The sequence below is a fragment of the Mustela lutreola genome, chromosome 6 (assembly GCF_030435805.1).
Source record: "Mustela lutreola isolate mMusLut2 chromosome 6, mMusLut2.pri, whole genome shotgun sequence".
Lineage (NCBI taxonomy): Eukaryota > Metazoa > Chordata > Mammalia > Carnivora > Mustelidae > Mustela > Mustela lutreola.
In genome coordinates, this window is record NC_081295.1 from 75,294,601 (window position 1) to 75,316,122 (window position 21,522).

Here is a 21,522-nt window from a genome sequence, read left to right on the forward strand (position 1 = left end):
TAGGTGTTTTACAAGAATGTTCTTTCTTTAAAAATAACATCAGTGTCCCGTTTTATTTTCGGGAACATGCCAGTGACTACATCCCACATAAGCAAATGAGGAAATGAAAGTACGAAGCCTCGGGAAACTCTTCTTCAAAATGGCTTTATGCTTGTCTCTCTCCCTCTCCCTCTCCCCACACTGCTACCCTCACCTAGGCTTCCCAGGAGCACCTTAAACCTGTAATAAAAGGTTGTCTCCAGATCAACCTTCCTTAAATACCACTTTCATCATGCCACAGCCCTGCTCAAAAATTTCCAATGTTGGGGTGCCTGGGTGGCTCAGTGGGTTGGGCCACTGCCTTCAGCTCAGGTCATGATCTCAGGGTCCTGGGATCGAGTCCCACGTCGGGCTCTCTGCTCGGCAGGGAGCCTGCTTCCTTCTCTCTCTCTCTCTCTCTCTCTCTGCCTGCCTCTCTGCCTACTTGTGATCTCTCGCTCTGTCAAATAAATAAATAAAAAATTAAAAAAATCTTTTTTTTTTTTTTTTAAAGATTTTATTTATTTATTTATTTGACAGAGAGAAATCACAAGTAGATGGAGAGGCAGGCAGAGAGAGAGAGAGGAAAGCAGGCTCTCCGCTGAGCAGAGAGCCCGATGCGGGACTCGATCCCAGGACTCTGAGATCATGACCTGAGCCGAAGGCAGCGGCTTAACCCACTGAGCCACCCAGGTGCCCAAAAATTAAAAAAAGCTTAAAAAAAAAATTTCCAATGTCTACTTTCTACCTGATTCACTAACCTAAATTTTCTGCAAAGCATTAACCTTCCCTAAAATCTATCCTCTCATTCTGAGGAGTATCAAAGTAAAAGCAAAGAACGTTCATCAATCAAACTATTTGCTAATTCAATTCAATGAATTATTCTTTTTTTAAAGACTTTAAAGCAATTGCTATACCCAGTGTGGGGCTGAAGTCCCCAACCCCAAGGTCAAAGAGCCACATGCTCTACTAAGCCAGCCAAGTGCCCCTTCGAAGAACTAAAATTTAATTCACAATACACATTCCATGGAAGGTACTGTGTGACCAGTATCAGAGGCCAAAGATAAATAAGCCATGATATTTGCTCTAACAGAGTTTACTGCCTTACAAGGGAGATGCTTAGGGTTTCAGAGCATGGGATACTGACCACTATGGAGGAGACACGGGTGCCAGGAGCATCCAAAGCAAGCACTCTCAGCCTCATGCACGGCCCACCCCCTTGACTCCCCGTGCACATCAAGATTGCAAGGATGAGTATGGATCTCCTACTAAGGGTACGGGGAAGCAGGTCTAGCATGAACAACACAAGAAGAACAGCACTTCTCTGCTGCTCCAGGATTAAATGTGAAGCAGGGCAATGGTGGGGGTGGGGATGAAGACACAGTCAGGATTAGGGGCACGGCCGGCCATTTATGTCCCACTAAAGAGCTTGATCTTAATCCTAGCTATGCATTATGTGCCACATGCCCCTTCGTGGCTCCTACCTCAGACATCACTAACTAAGCAAGAGTGCCTCACTTGCTACAGATGTTACTGAATTGATCAACAGGAGATCAGATCAATTTTCTCATCCCTGATGTACACGGAAGGAAATCACCAAAGTGTTTTACACGAAGGACTGTGATACACCCACACTAAGGATGGACTTGAGAGGGTTGAGTGAGCGTGAAATAGATCTGTTAGGAAGAAACTACAGTAAAACTAGTTCAGAGAGGAGGGTCTACATTTAGGCAGCAGTATCCAACACAGAAAAAGGGGGGATGCACTCAAGAAATACTTAGAAGGCCAATGAGTCAAGGTCTGGTGACTCATTCAGTGTGGACAACATCAGAAAGGCAAGATGAAGAATGCCCTCCAAGCTTCTGCCACAGGGGCTGGGTAGACAGTGACACCACAGAAAGAACACCATCAACAAGAAGGGGCAAACCGGGTGTGGGTCAGGGCTTAGAAACAGAAAAAAGAACAGGTTTTAGACACATTGCCTTCAAGGTGCCCATGGGATAGTCAGCTAGAGACACTCATCAGATATTTGATTGCATTTAAAGCACAAGAGCATGGTGAGGGCTAGGGCAAAAAGTTTAGAAATTATCAGTATATGGTTGTGGCTAAGTCAGAAAAAAAGAAAAGAAAAGAAAAGAAAAGCAAACAAGCAAGAAAACAAAAATACAGTAACACCCTGCAAACATGACAGCTATGCACAAAGCCCTCCATGGAAACAAAGGATCACAGTCTGAACTGACGGCTTGACCTCCAAGTCCCTGATGTGCCTGATGTGTCTTTCTGAAAGACTTTATCACACAATAGGGAAAATAAGATGTGTGCAAAACACTAAAATGTGAGATGGGTTAACTCAGAGTTGTCCAAAGACAAATAGAGAAGACACAAAGTTCACTTTGGATCAAGGTGATGACATAAGTCTTTAAGGGCAGTGAGAATTTCAATAGGTAAAAAGAAGAGAGAGAAAATTCCGGAAGGACAGATCCGCTGGGTGTAGGTACAGACAGAAAAAGAACAAGACACGTTCAGACAAGAAGGACAGACTGGCTGGCTACCAGGTAAGAAAAGCAAACCAATCATAATGCCTGCCTACATAGAAGTTATTTACTTCAACATATTAGCCACATGTTATCTCTTTTAATCCTTATTTCCACTAAATGGAGGTTGAGAGATCCTAATTTCCCTAGTTCCACAGCACCAGCTGTGGTGGAGAAATGATTTAAATCCAGTTTGGTGCATGCTTCGATGCCTTTCAGTAACCTCTGGAATCAGAAATATTTGGAAATGAGTGAGAAAAAGCAGTCTAGAATCAACAGCACCCAATGCCTCAGCAAAGTCTGTAGGTCAGAGCAAATGTAGCTGCGTGTCGGGGGAAGGCGCCATTGAGCCCTCCCACAGGACGGCACCAGGAGAGGGGTAGGGGTAGAAGCCAAGCCTCAAGGAACGAGCATTCATTCAAGAAGCTAGGTGATGTTACTGGGTATTTACCCTAAAGATACAAACGTAGTGATCCGAAGGGGCACGTGCACCCGAATGTTTATAGCAGCAGTGTCCGCAATAGCCAAACTATGGAAAGAACCTAGATGTCCATCAACAGATGACTGGATAAAGAAGATGTGGTATATATATATAATGGAATACTATGCAGCTATTAAAAGAAATGAAATTTTGCCATTTGCAATGATGGGAATCGAACTAGAGGGTATTATTCTGAGTGAAATAAGTCAGAGAAAAACAATTATCATATGATCTCCCTGATATGAGGAATCTGAGAGGCAGGGCGGAGGGTTGTGGAGGGTAGGGAAGGAAAAAATGAAACAGGATAGGATCAGGAGGGAGACAACCATAAGAGACTCTTCATCTCATGAAACAAACTAAGGGTTGCTGGGGTGGGAGGCAGGGAGAGAGTGGTGGGTTATGGACAGTGGGGAGGGTATGTGCTATGGGGAGTGTTGTGCAGTGTGTAAACCTGATGATTCACAGACATGTACCCCTGGGACAAATAATACATTATATGTTAATTAAAAGCAGCAGCAGCTGGGTGATGAAAGAAAGAAGGAAAGACAGTGGTGTCCAGCTCTCCCAAGCCCAGTCTCACACTGTGGCCGGAACCCAGTGGGGTCCCTTGAACATCACCCTCCCCCGCACTGACTCCACACCATAATCCTTACTCTTTCTTCAAGCTTCAGGTGACTTGACTACACTCCTCCATTTGACCAGATCTAGCACAAGGCCCCGTTCAGCTCTAACGCCTTCCCTGACCACTGGGGTGCTCTCCTCTCTCTCCCTCGGGAGCTTATTTCAACGTGAAGCACTTAGTCATTCGCTGCGTGACCATGCTGCTTCTCTTAGCCCCCTCGGCCACAAACAAAAGTGCCTTCAGGTCAAACAAAACCCACCATGTTTCACCATTTCCTTTTATATCCCTAAATACCTAACACAGAACTAGGCCGTAAACCTACATAAAAGCTAAGGGAGGAATTAATCCAGGTTGGGGAGAGTCAATTATAAGGCAGACTGATATAAATCCAAGAAACCCCCCCCCCAACCACCAACAATTAAGAATTACTTGGAGGCAAATAAATAAATAAATAAATAACATGGGGGCGAGGGATATAGATGCAAACAGGTCTCTCTCCGACTCCAGAAAAGAGGAGAATCCCTGCTCTGGGCCAGGTGGCTTATTTTAAAGTTCCTCTCCTGCATGCCACCATATGTGATGATCCCTGTTTATTAGATTTCTCCTCATGAATAAAAATGAAGTCATAACAATCTAATTGGAAAATTTTTATATTACAAGCTGAGCCAGAAACTAATATTTGGTTCTAGTGGAAAAATATTGACAAGAAGCAGCACAAGAGAGAAAGATTAAATGATCCAAGAATGGACATCTGGTGCCGCTGCGTCTGTTTAGAATTTGGATACTTTTTTTTTTTTAAGTATTCTCTTTGATAAACAAAAAATATACTTATCTTTGATTTCTTTTAAATGTCTGGGGATTTTTGTATTCCTTAAACAAGACATATGCAGCCCTTTCAGGTCCAGACACACCAACAGATTAACGGGGAAGAGAGCAGCAAAGGATGCTATAAAAATGATTTGCACGGAGCACCGTAGAGAAGCCTTCATGCTTCACTGAAAAACCAGAGCTCCTTAAATCAATCTCTAATGGGAACTACATTTTCCATTATAAGTGGCCATAATGGGCTTCTTAAAAGCCCTTCTTTCATTTAATGTTGACTGTTCTTCACATCAATAAACTCTAGGCTCATCCAAACACTGAATTACAAGTCTCCTGCATTTATGGCACATAACAGACCAAAAAGAATTTCATGAGGTAAGCACAAGATGAATCTTCTATCTAAATAGTTCTTTTTGTGATCTGAAATCAGGATGGTCAATTTCAACCCCAAATCCTTTCATTATGCAAATAAAAAGGGCACCTACAAAATCCTTACCTTGTAAGCGCTGTGTTGAAGACAAAATATTTGCTGTTATTACCTGCAAAGTATTCCCTGTTTGAGACCATGGCGCCACTCAAAAAGAATTTAAGCACTGAGCGACAGGAGACTCCTGGAGTACATCAAACCAGTGTGGACCCGTGTAGCCCAGGGTGGCTTTCTGGCTCCGAATCTAACACCCTGTCGTTCCTTGCATGTTCAGGTATAACCAGTCTGAACTAGAAAAACACCAGTGTACCTATGATGTCCATCAGCTGTTTTCCCCACAACATGTTTCCTATTATACACATGAAATAATGACGAAAACATGCTTTGAGGCTTGGTCACACTATGTTTGGCCCCTCAGGGGACAGACCAAACTGTACTTTTCTATGCCTAGCCTGTTTTCGCAAGAACAAGTGATTTGTGTCATTGGTAGAAGTTTTCGACTCAGGAAACAAAGACTGTGTGGCTTTTATAATTTCATCAATAAAAGACAGAGGAGGAAAAGAAAAGAATACTTCTACTTCTACAGAAATAGAAGAGATGTTCGGTGTTTCTCAAAGCCCCAGTCGTCTAAACAAAGGAAGGATATTTAAATTTCAGCATTAACCAAGGTCTGAATTTGAATACTTTCTTTAACAAGAAACCTGGGAAGATAGACATAGCAACAGATAGGAAAGGCTGCCACAAACATGTAAGCGGAGCAACCAGGGGATAATGCCCCCAAGTAGACAAATGTGTGTCACAAAACCAAAACAACAGAAAACAGAAGGTAGAACAGAACCAAGAGCCAAAAAGTTACGTCTGAATCAAGGTGATGATCAAGGACAGGCCAATGGTCTCGGCTACTTGGGAAAATGGTGCAAAGCCAGTGGATAGCAACATGAACGGAGAACTCATCAGCTCTTGTGGCACTCTTCTTCACTTAAGGAACTGGAATTAGCTGAAAAGAATTAAACCAATATGAGTTTGATTTAAGACAAGTATAAAGAGGGGTGCTTGGCTGGCTATCCGTAGAGCATGCAACTCTCAGTCTTGGGGTCCAAGTTCAAGCCCCACATTGGGCACAGAGTTCACTTAAAAAGAAAAAAAGAAGTAAAGAGATTTCATCAAAGCTCCTAGGTATTTTAAGATTTTATTTATTTGACAGAGATAGAGAGAGCATGGGAGAGAGGATGAGAAAGAGAGAGCACACAAGCAGTAGGGAGAGGTAAAGGGAGAAGTGGACTTCCAGAGCAGGGAGCCTGATGCAGGACTTGATCCTAGAACCCTGGATCATGACCTGAGCCAAAGGCAGATGCCTAACTGACTTAGCATCCAGATACCCAAAGCTCCTAGATACTTTAAATTAAGACCCATCTCTAGGCTAGACAGATCATTTTATATGTTTCATCTAAGAAGAGAATGTGCAGATGAGATTTCTAAAAAGTCATTAGTAGGGTCAGGAATTATCGAAGATGTGGAAAGTGCCAGCAGCATGACAATGGACAAATACATTTTAATTTTCAAAAGTTAGAAAGAAATTGTGTAAATCACACACTGCAGATCACACAGATTCCCAGCAAAACTTTAGAAATGATCACAACAGGCAGGTTGGCCAGGACTTGAAGAAGATGCAGTGAAACCTGGGGTGGAGATTGTTTACAGAAAACTAACCATTCAGTGGAACAATAACAAACAGGCAGACTCCTTCTTAAAGGGGTCTTATCTTATCTTGGACCAAGTACTCTGCTGGAGATAAAAGATGAACACCAGCATTCACAGGGCAAGAAACTCAGGTGGAACAGGCAAGTTAAACCCATCAGCTGGTACAGCAGGTGGCAAGTACCCTGACATTGCAGAGCACAGAGGGAAGCAACTAACTGCTAAGAAGGGAAGGAGAGTCAAGGAACCTCCGCAGACGAAGCCAGGGCTGGGCTATGAAGGAGCAGAGCTGGGCTATGGAGGAGGAGCAAGGAAGCCCTAGTGAGGCTCGGCTCACTAGGCAGACGGAGGCCGGGTGAGCCAGGTCGGGGACTGTGCGGTCCCAGAGAATCCTGAGTGGTCTGGGGTGGCTGGAGTGCAGGGCTGGTGGAGGGGAGGAAGTTCAGGGAATGGTGGCTTACTCAAATTACATTGACCTAATTTCCCTCTTGGACATAGCTATTATTCTCATACATTAAGGAAATGGAAGTAAAATACAATGTAACTGTACTTAAAGGCATTTGGTAAGTTTCTCTTGATCTGCTTGTGGATAAGATGGAGAAATGTGGGCTGGACATGGGTGGATGCTTCGATGATTACATGGATAAAGAAAAGCACTGAACCCCTGTACGAAGAGGTTTGAGCCGACCACCTGACTGACCTAACCCAGAGCCCGGAGCTGACCTCCATCTTCAGCCTGGAGGGAGGACGCTAATAGCTTAATGCAGTATTTGTTCATCAGTAAATTTACCACCAACTTGAATGACAACAGGGACCTCCCTATTAGACTTTTGGAAGAGGGATCAGTAACATCCCAGATAACAGCATTTGGATTCAGACAGATGTCAGCTGTCTGTAGGAAGGTGGAATTCACCCCATATGAACCTGAGGTTGTACATCTGGGTGAGGAGCTAAGGAATGAGAGAGCCGGCTCAGCAGTAGCACAGCGAGTATGACCTGCCCTCTTAGGTGACGGTAAACTCCATGTACCCAGTAGTGACATTCCACCGACCTGCCTTCCAAAAACGGAGGCAAACAAAAAAAAAAAGGCAAACAAAAAAACCCTCTTAATCAACCCAGAATAAAGAAGAATATGTGTGTGCCACTCTTCTTGAGGATTAGAATATATCACGATGACTGCATTTCACTCTACTCTTCCACTATAGGAGAACTAGAAGGCAAGTGGAGCAACCAGGGTGGTTAAGTGACATGAAACTAAGCTGCAAGACTAAGAGTCAAAGGAGCTGGTCAGGGTTCGCCTACAAAGAGTTGGAGTGAATTGACATCTATATTCAAATGTCTGAAAGATCCTACCTGGTCATGGATTTAGGCTTGTACCAGTACACCTCTGAGGGGGAATACCTGGGATCAGGCATTGCATTAGGGAGAGGGGGTTTTGGTTCAACGTAAGGAAGAACTGGTTTACAGACAGACGCAAACAGCCACCTCAGGATAGGGCGGCTTCTTCATCTCCAAAAGTGACTGAGCTATAGATGCACAGTTCTCTACCTTATCAAAATCAACACCCCTCCTCTAAATAAATAGGTATTTCACAATATGCCCATTATGATATTGAAATGAAGTTCATAGCTAATATAACCTACTTATACACCAAATTTTACGAAAGCAATACAATGCCCCCAAGGAAAGTCATTTATAACAGCTATTTCAATAAGCAAATTCTTGGGCACTCAATCACTGAAAGACATAATGAAATACTCAGACACTTACACCTGTTTCTATAGGGCAAGTTTAGCTATAGGAGAGGTGGGATCAGAAACGATTTCATTACAAATGAGAAGTACAAGCGAACGAAAAAGCTGAGGTGAGGGGCGCCTGGGTGGCTCAGTCATTAAGTGTCTGCCTTCAACTTGGGTCATGATCCCAGGGTTCTGGGATCAAGCGCTGCGTTGGGCTCGTTGCTCAGTGGGAAACCTGCTTCTCCCTCTCCCACTCCCCCTGCTTGTGTTCCTTCTCACGATGTGTATCTCTCTGTTAAATAAATAAATAAAATCTTAAAGACCAAAAACCCAAGATGAGGGGGGATAGGGAGAGTGGGTATTGGGGGGGTTGGGGTACAGAAAACATTAGAATAAGAACTAGTGCTATAGGGCGCCTGGGTGGCTCAGTGGGTTAAGCCGCTGCCTTCAGCTCAGGTCATGATCTCAGGGTCCTGGGATCGAGTCCCGCATCGGGCTCTCTGCTCGGCGGGGAGCCTGCTTCCTCCTCTCTCTCTCTGCCTGCCTCTCTGCCTACTTGTGATCTCTCTGTCAAATAAATAAGTAAAATCTTAAAAAAAAAAAAAAAGAAGAACTAGTGCTATGAAGAAGAACTGGGTATTTCTAAACATGGTAACTTAAAGCTATTCTCTTTTCTTGAGAATGTCCCAATAAACAGTCACATGGGTCCTACAGAAGATATAAAACACCTGAGTGTAAGAGACAATTCCCTGTTGCCTAGAACTGCCCCGCTCATTACAGAGCATTTGACAGGACACTTCTGCCTCCCCCTCAACTAAACGCCAGTAGTGCCCTGCCCCCTCAGATAACCGTGGGAAACAAACTGCATCCCGGTCAGGGGAAGAAGGGGTGCTGCGGGGCAGGGTGGGGGGGGGGAGATGGATACTAAACTCATGGAGAGCTACTATTACAGAGGAAAGTGAAGGTCTGTAGGGAAATGAATACTTAAATTTTTAAATTAAAAATGTTTAATTTCAAAAATTACTTCCTAGCTGAGATTTTAGAAACTCCGCACGAGAAGTTCTCTGTTTCCAAGATGCTCATGCTTCATCTGACCTCTCTGACCCACTCTATCAGGGCACTGCAGCACCACTGAACAGGACGAGCTTGGTTAACATCCAGACTTCGGAGGCTCTGAAGTACGTAACTTTGGGCAATTTACTCAGTTTTTCTGGTCCTCGACGTCCTTATCTGCAAAGGTCTATTATAAGAGACTAAATGTGTCCCAAAGGTGTCTATTAGAGTCTAGTGCTCCATGGAACAGAAAACTCTATCCAGCGAGCCCAAATGTTCAAATATTCACAAACACCACCAGAAGAGCTAGATTCAAATTTGTCCCAAACAGAACAATTGTATAGGAAACTAACTGAAGCTAGGCAGCTCCGGCAACCATAAAGATGACACCAATTGCAAAAGTTAAACATTTACTGAACATTAACCACAGGCAGCAAGGTTTTTTGTTCAATGCAGTTACACTGTTTAATCTTTAGGAGTGTATGAGAGTTAATGTTCTTAATCCTTTCCAGATAAAGAATCTGAAGTTCAGAAAGGTTAAAGAACTTAATCAAGGTCAAACAGCCACAGAGTGAGAGCCAGAATAATGAGCTTTACCGGATTCCAAAGGCAAACCCACCAGTAATAGCCTCTAATGCTAGGCTAGATCTCTACACAGACTTTTTGCTTTAGCTGCCTGGTTCTTCCTGCACTTACCCACCAGTAAAAAGAACAAGAGTGTGAACACCCAGCTTTCTGGCCAGTTGTCTTTTAGGATGTAAATCCTGAGCTGTGTTCACGCTAGTCACTACTGTTCATTAATAAAAGCACTGCAGTGAACATGTCTATGCATTCAATAAATATTTACTACACCGAATTAGACTTAAAGAGCTAACTGGAAAGCACACTCCCTTAATTCACTAAACTAAATGGATTACCTCTTAAGTCTTAAGGACAGAAGTAATGACATAACTTTGAATAAGAAATATTTCTTAGCAGTTGATCTTTCATTTGGTTCTGTTATGAAATGTAATCTTCTGCCGATCCAGTTATTTTTCCACTGAAAGTTAGTAAAGACAGAGAATCATAAAGTGGAATTTAGTAAAGACAGAGAATCAGAAAGTAGAAGTTATTCTTTTTTAAAATAACATTTCTAGGTGCCTCCTTAGCACAGTAGGTAGCACGTCAGTCTCATATAATAACATTTCTTTACTGATTTTTTAAAAGATTTTATTTATTAATTTGACAGAGAGTGAGAACAGGAACACAAGCAGGGGAAGGGGGAGAGGGAGAAGCATGCTCCCCCACCCCACCCCAGCAGTAATCCCAATGAAGGGCTTGATCCCAGGACCCTGGTTATCATGACCTAAGTCGAAAGTAGATGCTTAACAGAGCCACCCAAACGCCCCTCTTTAAGTTACAAGAGTCCTTTTTTCCTAGGGACTGAAATCATAGGTCCTTTCTAAAACTAAAAACCGTGATTCTATAAAAATTCTATGAGAGGCTTTTAATGTACTTCATGCATTCTCTCAATACATAGGAGTTCTATTTTGCACAGTTTCTACCAGTGCACGAAGACAGATTAGAGAAAAATATGCAGAAAGTCATATAGAAAGTTACTAGAGGCAATGAAAACAGAACAGAGTCTACTCTGCCAAACCCATTTCTTACGCACAGAGAAAACTTCCTCTTTCTCACCATCAATCACTATTTATTGGGCGTCTGCTACATGCATATGATTGTCTTTCTCAAGAGTGGGGGAAAATCTGCTGCCTGCATCATCCACAGAAGTGGTTTCTGGGGGCATCCCTACTGCTCTAGCACTGCCAGATCCCCCAGATGATCTCAAAGACAAATCTAAATGTGGTAGACACCACAGAGCATCAAGAAAGGAACAGGTGACATGGGAACAAAAATTCATCCTCAATTACTCTTGGACTTCCTTTCAATATTATCAGACCCATTGCTAAAATCCTTGGAACTTGGGCCTTTCGGGGGGTTTTTGGTTTTGTTTTTTGTTTTTTTTCCAGACCTCTTCTGGACTTGGCCCCAAAGGAATAAGCTCCACACTCTTGTGGCGTCTCTCTACTGGTACAGAACCAAAGTTCGTTCCCCAAGGCCTTGCAGAGAATAGTTGCCAACTTGAATCACTGGCAAATGCTGTCACTACTGTAGGGGCTGTGGTCTTCCATGCCCCAGCTCCTTTGATTTTAGGACAGAAATCACTGTGAGCTGTGGTTACTACTACTCATTTATTGCTGTTATTATTAGCAATTACGTGGAAGGTGCCTATTTGCTAGATCTGAAGTAGAGGGAACTGATGCAAACAAAACCAGTAAAATTTAATAGATAAAAGATGTCATAAGTGGAATGCCTTTACAAAGAACATACAGTTTATGGGCTTCAAACACTAGTTTTCGACAATTCGATTTGAGCATCTTTTGAACTATCAAGAGACATACAAGTTCACTCTACCAGGTAAACTATTTCACTACAGAAAGGGTGACACACTTCTTCATTCTCTTATGGATAGTATCTGCAGTTGAATGCATTTTCAAAATACACCAGCATATGCACATACTTGTAAAAATGCAAACTAAAAAACAATTGAATTATTACTCTTCTTAATGTACTTTCAGTATATTTATTTCCTTGGAGATTAAGGAGGCAATAAATAATTTATATTTACTTCAAAACAGTGCTTTGTCACATATATATATGTAATCTCTTCAATTCAGTAAGCATTTACCAAAAACTTCTTTTATTCCTGTACAGCTGTACCATTTATCTAAAACTTATGAATACAAAAAAGGACTCAATAGACACTAAGAACTTTGATTTTTTTTTTTTTTAAGATTTTATCTATTCACTTGACAAAGAGAGAGATCACAAGTAGGCAGAGACCAGGCAGAGAGAGAGGGGGAAGCAGGCTCCCCGCTGAGCAGAGAGCCTGATTCGGGGCTCGATCCCAAGATCCTGAGATCATGACCCAAGCCGAAGGCAGAGAGACCTAATCCACTGAGCCACCCAGGCGCCCAAAACTTTGATTTTTTTGACGAGACAAAATTAACATAAATAAAACAATCAGACAAAAATAGGTATGATAAAAATTAATGACTGGTAAACTGTGTTTACGCACAGAGAAGCATTAGTGGAAAGAAAAGGGCCAGGTCACATGCGCCAGTGTTCTTAGGAAAGGTGCCTGAAGTAGGACCACACTGAAAACCACCATTCATGGTTCTATTTCAACGGTGCTACAAGAATAACAATCATATCTGTAAACCAGAAACAGTTTTACCCTTAATGAAAATGTTCCCCATCAGAGCATGCTCAAGAGGACCGTGAGTCTATCTACCGGCTTCCGCCGCTGACGTCTCAAAGACGACGGAGAGGGTCACGTGGTGCTTTGGTCAGTATAATCGAAAATGCGCTGAATACACAAGTATGGTTTCAGGAAGAAGGCATAATGAAAAGTGTCTAAGGGGCAGGAAATCTCCCCAACATGAAATTAAATCAGTTTTGTGAAGTACCATGACCTCTACTTGGAAGAAAAAAAAATGTATGTGGCTTCAACTATAATTTTCCAAGAGACTGGGTTAAGAAACCAAGTCTGTGGCTTAATACATTTTCTTCTGAAGGTTTATTAAGTTGCTTCACATAAAAGTTCTTGTAGAATTCACAAGGAAAATTGCCCTCTAGCAGACTGGACTATTGTTCTCAATGATCCACCTGCTCCCTGTGAGAAAAATATACATCCACACTCTCCGCTATGCCACCTTGTGGTGCTCTGCACGACTATGCAGACGGTGCATCTCCACCCACCTGGCCAAGTGGCTTGTTTTTACCAACAGACTGAGAGCTAACACTGTACCTAATTAGTGTACCTAATTCAACTTGAGGCTCTAACAGGCTTGGCAAAGGTCTGCTCTCCAGAAGGAAATGCTCCAGGTACCAATTTTCCCTTCTTCAGCCCCTTCAAGATGTGTGGAACAGAGCTGCACTCCTACCTTACTTTGGAGGCCAGCTCACCCCTGCCAAACCCAACCGAGAGCAGCCAAGCCACAGTCAGTCTGCCGATTTATGAACGTGAAATAAATAATTGTGGTTCTAAGCCACTAAGATTTGGAAGCTGTTATGCAGCGTTATCACAACAAAAAACCCAAAACATCCTTAGAAATATCCTGATCCGCAAATTACTTTGTGGATTTTTACCAGGAAGACCAAAGCCACATAGTTAGTACATACTACTGTCTAGAAGAAGAACTCTACCAAGGCGTGGAATACCAAAGCCCAGAGACAGAAGCAGCCAATTAACACAAATAGCCAGGAAAGCTTCCCCTCCTTGCAGTTGTCATTCACCAATGAGTGTGGCTATTGAAGTCAAGCCGTAAGAAGGCATCATCTGACACCAAGGGTAACTTCTGCACATCTTGGTATATACACCTATAGACTTTGATATTACTTTTTGTTATGAGGTGAACTGTGTTACCCCACCCCCCAAAACGTTTAAGTTGTAGCCACAGTACCACATAACATGACCTTATTTGGAAAAGGGGTACCTGCAGATACAATTAGTTAAGATGAAGTCATACTGGAGTATGGTGGGCCTCTAATCCAGTAAGACTGGTGTCCTTCTTAAGAAGGCGGCCATAAAGTGGCACCTGGGTGGCTCAGTGGGTTAAAGCCTCTGCCTTTGGCTCAGGTCATGATCCCAGGGTCCTGGGATAGAGCCCCGCATCGGGCTCTCTGCTCAGCAGGGAGCTTGCTTCCTCCTCTCTCTCTCTGCCTGCTTCTCTGCCTACTTGTGATCTCTGCCAAATAAATAAATAAAATCTTAAAAAAAAAAAAAAAAGAAGAAGAAGAAGATGGCCATATGAAGCCAGAGATACACAGGGAGAACACCAGGGGACAAAAGAACCAGAGATTAGGGTGATGCAGTTGCAAGCCAAGGATGTCAAGGACAGCCAGCAAATCTCCAGAAGCCAGAAGAGGCAAGGGAGGATTTCTCTGAAGTTTCACTGAGGTCATGTCTCCACCAACACCTGGATTTTAGACTGTCTCCAGAATCACAACACAATGAATCTCTCTTGTTTTCAGCTACCCAGTTTGGGCTGCATTGTCAGGGCAGCCCCAAGAAACTAACTCACTTATTTTAAATTGTATACACTAGCCCTGTTCCAAAAGAATACTGCATGGAAAATGCTACTTTCCCACCAGAGCTATTCTGTCACTTCCTCTTGTAACTTAAAGAAACGTGAGCAAGTAATTGAGAACACTGGTAAAATTTTTTGAGTATTAGACTAAAGGCCCCCACCCCCAGTTAATTAACATTTGTACCTAGGAGATAACTTAAGCATAGCTTATTTGAATAGGGGGACAAAGAACTGACCTGATTATCAAGGAAAACACTTAACATAAAAAGGGTTTTGAAATATCCTGAGAATGCTGCATCCCCACGTTTTATGCTACTTTTATCATTCTTGGGCGATTTCAGTCTAACCACCTCATGCTGCCAGGTTTCCTGTGCTTACTTAGGCATATCTTAGTTAGAGCTTGTAATATTATATCTAACATATCTTATACCATTTTGGTTTTGTTGTTGTTAAAGATTTTATTTACTTATTTATTCATGAGGGATAGGGGGCGGGGAAATGGAGAAGCAGACTCCCTGCAGAGCAGGGAAGAGGGGGATCAGGACCAGAGCTGAAGGCAGATGCCTAACCAACTGAGCCACCCAGGTCCCCATCTTGTAAGGTTTTCTAACTGATTGCTCATGATGCCCCATGCTAATCATGGTGTTCTCTGCAATTGAGCTCTTTAGTTTTTAGGCTTTAAGAATGAAAATCTATTACCAAAACTTCAGGTAAATATTTATAAGACTCAGAGAACCAAATGAGGTAACATTCTGATTTTGAAAAGAAAGTAAGGAGAAGATTGGACAAAGGAAAGATGGAACAGAAAACTCATAAATCATGTCTTAAGAACACTGTCAACCCAACAACACCCAATCTTCCTGTGTCCCATGTGCATATATGTGACTAACACTGCTAGAAAACTGAAAGCCACAGAGTAATATAAAACACAGTCCTATCAGCTTACTGTAAGAACAACTAAGCCATAAAGCAGCAAATGTTTAATTTGTGGTACAAAGAGTTAAGTGACAAAATAACTAAAATTAGGAGTAGAGTAGATGTCCTGGGAAGTGTTCATGGAATTAAGCATCAACATTATGCAGAATGTTGGGTTTAAAGGAAGAAATGAGCAAGGAAATGTCAGATAAAGGGGGCAGTCAAAAAGCAAGTGTGTGAAAGGGGTACTGGGGCGCCAAGTTCATTCAGGTGGGCAGTGGGAGATAGGGAGGAGTGCCTGCAATGTGGAGACAATACACAACCTGAGCTGCATTTTCTTGCTTAAGCTTCCATGAGAAAGCCGCCACCACCAGAATGTCATCAATCATTTTATTTGGTCTACTTATTCTTGAAGAACTAGCCTTGGGGCTAATCTATACCCAAAACAAGCAAGCAACATGCAAGAAAATATGAAGCAGATGGCACGTGGGTGAAAATGTTGGGGAAGTGAAATATTAGTAGCTTTGAAAGGAGGAAGAGAAAGTAAAATATGTCAAAATGAATATGCATTTGGTAAAGAAAAGTTGAGAATATAAGAATCCTAGGACACCTTAATTTTAGTAGTTTCTAACAAGTATCATTATAATATATATGGATAATACAAATGTGAAAAACAGAAATTGCTTATGATCCCATCAGTGGGGAAAAAGCTCTACTATTTTGTCACTTTCCTGTCTTTTCTTCCACGCAGGTGCATTTTAAAATCAAATTAGGATCCTTTTGTGCATATGTTTTGGTAAACTATATACTATCACTTAAAAAATGACTCCACTGTTGGATTTGTCTCAAATTCTCCAACTATCGCCCTTAATTATAATTACTGCAGTTGCTTACTCTGTGACAGGACTTAACATATATTAATCCATCTAATTCTCAATACCATGTGGGAGGTACATGATATTCTCTTCATTTTATAGATGAGAAAATCAAGGAGAAATTAACTTGCCTAAGTTCACATAGCTGGTAAATGGTGGGAGAGGGTTCCAAGCCAGAAAACTCGCTCCTGTATCCCTCCTCATAACCCCTGACCATTCCACATGCCCCCTCCCCGCAACCCCCCAGACACTATGCTGATTGCTGAAATTGGTGTCTGCTGAAATTGAGCCTCATTCCTGATTCGCTTAGGATGTACTCTTAGAACCACTGATGCCAAAAAATTTAACTAGCTGAACTGTTCTCAATCTAAAGTATACCAACAGACCCTCTCACCCTTCATGAGAAAGGACTATGACCCAACCTCAACTTTGCCAGCACCGTTATGGACTTTTAAAATCTAATTTCAACCTGCATTTCTTTGGGTCAATGAAGTTGAATATGTTTTCCTGTCTTGGCTATTTGCAGTTACTGTTTTCTGAATTTGCTCTTCCTGCTATAGACTATGTCCCCCACCCCCAAATTCATACATTGGAAACCTAATGCCCAGGTAATAGTATTAGGTGGGGCCCTTGGGATATGATTAGGTCATGGGGTCAGACCAGCCCCCTCATCAGCGGGATCAGTGCCCTCATAAAACAGGTCCTGGAAAGACTCCTAGCTCCCTCCACCGTGTAAGAATACGAGGAGATGTCAGCAGTCCACAAGCTGGGAGAGAGGTCTTGCCACATGTGGCTCAACCATGCTGACACCCTGATCTCCAACGTCCAAGTCTCCAGAACTGTAAGCAAAAAATGTTGCCATGTATAAGCCTTCCAGCGTATGGTATTTTGTTACAGCAGCCTGAATGGACTAAAACAATTCCTTACTAGAATACTCTTTAAAGAGTTAAGGTGTTTTAAATTGAAACTACTTGCAAAGTGTTACGATTTGAGATATCAGAGAGCTGCTCACAAGCTGTTTCAGTGGGACCCAAAAGAGAGGCAGTATGTTGAGGGAATCACCAGGACCTTGGGAGGAGGGCTCAGTTTTAACTCCCACAACTGAGCAGGCCCTCCCAACATACTAATGGCACAAAACTGCTTTAATATCATCATACAGCAGGGACTGTTCTTATCCAACGGCTAGAATACTCTTTACTACCCCTCAGGACACCCTAGGATCAACATGCCTGAGGAAACAAATCAGTAAATCTGATGTTCGCTTAGTGAAGTCAAATTTCAGCAGGAAAATGAAAGATCTTGAAGGATCTCATACCTACAAAGTCATCTCGTGCATTTTTCCTACTCTACAAGGCATACCTGATTAATGACCAGAATCATCCACCAGTCAAGATTCCACATGAACAGTGCTGAACAAACACTATTATAGTCCTACTCTCTAAATCCTCTGTTAATCAGTCAACAGCGAACAACCTCGTGCCAGGCACACTGCAATAAAACTGAGCACACAGGACACCCTGATTACTTGGCTTGGAATTAAAAAATACCTCATTCGCATGTATAGGAGTCACTTCTTTGGATAGACCATTCTCTCCAGATGGTTCATGTCATCTGTCAGGGTCAATGTTTAATGGCACCCTATTTGGAAGTTTTTGCCACTCTGTGTACCAACTGCAGAGGGAAACCCGAGGGCAGAGGCATCAAAGACGCTCTCCGAGATGAGGGCCATAATAAATACGAACGTTATTTCGAATGAGTGTTAACACAACATTTGAGAGAGAATTAGAGAAGGCAGGATGCTAGAGAAAATGATGCAGGCATGTATTCTACTGGGGGACTGGGGGAAAGAGTAGAAGAGGGATGAATGGTTAAATAAAAGCTTCAACCTGGGTGTTCTGGTTTTTTTGTTTTTTTTTTTAAATCAATCTTAGCATGTTATTCAAAATCAGAGTTAATTTCTACTAGAAAAGCAATTTTGTTGTATATGAGAAATGCCTATTCCCAGTATGGAAACTGATTTGGGGCACTAAATTACACGGGATAGTCTCTGTGAGTTTATGGAGTGTCAACTAAAAATGGCCCCTAGAGAAGACACCAGACCTGGGTGTGACTCGCTAAGGAAAACGGGAGCACAAAGAATTCCAAGAAGAGGGAAGAGCATGGAGAAGGAAAATCGTATGCTATGCATGTTCCAGAAGTGACAAGCAGTTTTGTATGACAGCAGAGATTCTTAACTTGCGATCCATACACAAGGACGTGCAGGCAAAATGGTGTGTGGTGTGTGATGGGACCGTGAACTTTTATCAGATTTTTATCAAGGGTCCATAATTTGGGGCAGGGGTAATGGGGCAGTGAAGAAAAATGCGGGTCAAGGGCATGACAGGGAGGTACAGGGGGCAACAGATGAATTCCTCAGAGCCCCAGAGACCGCTAAGATCTCCAGCAGACTCCTTCCCGTGTAGGATGGTCCTCAGAGGAAAGCTGAGAAGGCAGGCTGGCTGCAAAGTGGAGAGCTGAGATGTGGCAGAAAGTAAAATGCAGGCAACAGTCCAAAGCATCTGAGGAACTAAACAAGGGCAGTGGGAATGGAGAGAAGGGACTTCGAGAAATAGTAGGGAGATGTAACAAACCGGCCGAATATTCCTATTTGCTTGTGTATACATCAAATGTCACCGGAGGATTCCCACTTAAGAGACTGCACTGGTCACCAGTGGATAGTGGAAGCACGTAACTGGGGCAAGAGGACGAGAGAGTCCTTTTATTATATACCCATTTGCACCTTCTGAATCACGTGAAGGTATTAAGTGCCACAAAAATAAATTTTGAAAAAGACAATAGAGGTTATTGAAATGAAATGCTTCTGTGTAAAAATCTGCCCACATCTCTCTTCGAAGGATGCTAAGGTTTCACATTCCCTTTTGAATTCAGATTACTTTTCCCCAAAGTCTCCTGTACCACACCCATGAGTGAACCTTAAGAAGCGCCAATCTCTCTTTTGATCTGGGTGATTCTGTTATCAAACAGCACTTGGTATCATATAAATGTAAATACCTGGTTACATTCAGCCAACTTAACAGGTAGCTGTCAAAATACCAGAATGAAGAAATTTTAGTCAATTAACTAAACTATTAACAATTAACTAACAACTATTTTATGGTAAATAAATGAGACACAAAGAAGAATCTATAAATCTGATTCATTAAAACAGAGATGAATCAAATAAATAACTGATACGAAAGAGGTCAGATTTGAGGTTTGGTGTGGTGAGTGTTAAGCAAGTTTAGGCTAACGCCCGGGGCTAAAAATGACTTTAATTAAGTTATATGGAATGAATCTCCTGTTCGGCCTAACAAGCCACATAAGATAGATTCCAGAAATAACTGACTTAAACTTAATGATTTGAGCAATTTTTAAATTGGTGGTAAGTGGATATAACTTAATATTACAAAATAAATGGAATTTAATTTTGCAAAACTATGGAACATTGTTTTCCATTCAGCTATCTAAGTTCAAACACACGTGAGTGGAACTTAGTTTTGTGAAACTAAAGAACACTGTTTTCCATGTGGATATAGAACCTCAAATATACTAAACTTCAATATTTATTCAAAACACATTGAATGGAATTGATTAAACTTGCTAATCAAAAACATGTGTTTAGAGATCAATTCTGCAAATGTTTTCATTTGGTTTTATGTATTATGTTTTGCCTTGTTTCACAAAGGATATGAGTCAGCTTTAAATAATAAATTCAATATAGTGGAAAAATAAAATTAGATAAAAATCAGAATAAAGAAAAACAAAGTAGAACAGAAGCTCAGTATCAAAGGTAAGTTAGAACATCAGTATTAGGTCATAGGTTTTTATAGGGTTATTAAAATCTAGTTGCAAATTTGATTCTGCATTTGCTAGTTGCCAAATCAGAAAGGGAAATATCATCAATTAGCTGATGCTAGATTTGCACTGTGAAAAAAAGGCACACCACATTTGTGCAGGTAAAGTAAAGCTTTTCTTTGTCCTCTATCGCTAAACGGAACTTGCCTGGGTCTTCACACAAGAGCTGCAAAAGGAACAATGATCTTGGTAACCACATCTCTTAAGTAACCTAACAGCAGGTTCCTTGTGACGCCTATTATTAGTAGAACCCTCCACATGTGCACAATTGGGCGTGGGGTGGGGTTACAAAAGATGCAAAACAAGGTCACCAATGTACTCATTTCTGAAAATTTCGCTAGACTCCCAGTCTAACATCTAGAACTGGAATGGAATGGGTGGAGCTTATGGCCTTTATTCCGCCAACGTTCTAGAACCATCATTTCTCTCCATTAAGATTCAGATCAAATTTATGAGCTGACAACTGATATTCTCTGGCATGTGCAGAAATAAAGGCATTCTACGCCACTGTTCAGAAGAGATTAGTAGACAACAACTATTCTTCAACCACCACCTCTCCATATTTGAAATTCGAGGTCATACAAATTTTCCTTTCCATACTTTCTCTGCAATTATAACAATTCTGGTTTCAACATATGTAAATTGAGTGGATCCCACCAGATGTAAAGAACAACAACAAAAGTTATGGGCTGGTATTTAAAAAAAAAAAGGACAGTAAATAACATTTAGCAAAGAAGGGATAGAGGTTTTGGCAACAAACCTTAGGAAAGATACAGAAAGAGAGGAGAGACTATACCTGGTCTTAGAATTGCATTCCAGTGGCGCATATGGAGACAGGGTGTTGGGGGCTCACCCAACAGGGCCCTGAGAGTGAGTCATCCAATCACAGAGGCATTGCGCATTTGGATGAAGGACACACACAGAAAAATTCCTCTCCCATTCTGAGATTAAAAACTAGCTCTTACTTGACTGGTTTCAAGGCCAAGAGTGTCAGCACAGCCTAAGTACTCAATTTCTATTTGTCAAATGAACAAATGTTTATTATCTGCAACAAAGTAGAAAGAGTTTACTGTAACCACAGGGGAGGGCTCTTTTGAGATATTAAAGAACAAGTAAAACAATGTGAATTAACTGCTCAATATTTTTTTTTAAGATTTTATTTATTTATTTGACACAGAAAGACACAGAGAGGGAACACAAGCAGGGGGAGTGGGAGAGGGAGAAGCAGGCTTCCCGCTGAACAGGAAGCCCAATGTGGGCCTTGATCCCAGGACCCTGAAACCATGACCTGAGCCAAAGGCAGACACCCAAC

At 41.9% G+C, this 21,522-nt stretch overlaps 1 protein-coding gene across 9 annotated transcripts in view; it reads right to left on the reverse strand.

Moving 5' to 3' along the window:
* Positions 1-21,522, reverse strand: part of NCOA7 (nuclear receptor coactivator 7) — a 160,344-nt gene that overhangs the window by 127,283 nt on the left and 11,539 nt on the right. Inside the window, exon 1 of one of the 9 annotated variants that reach the window (XM_059177642.1) lies at positions 4,974-5,113. The exons of the other annotated variants lie outside the window; for them this stretch is intronic. The gene's annotated coding sequence lies outside the window, so the exon portion shown is untranslated. Of the gene's footprint in view, positions 1-4,973; positions 5,114-21,522 lie in introns of those variants that run through there. 9 annotated transcript variants of the gene reach the window in all.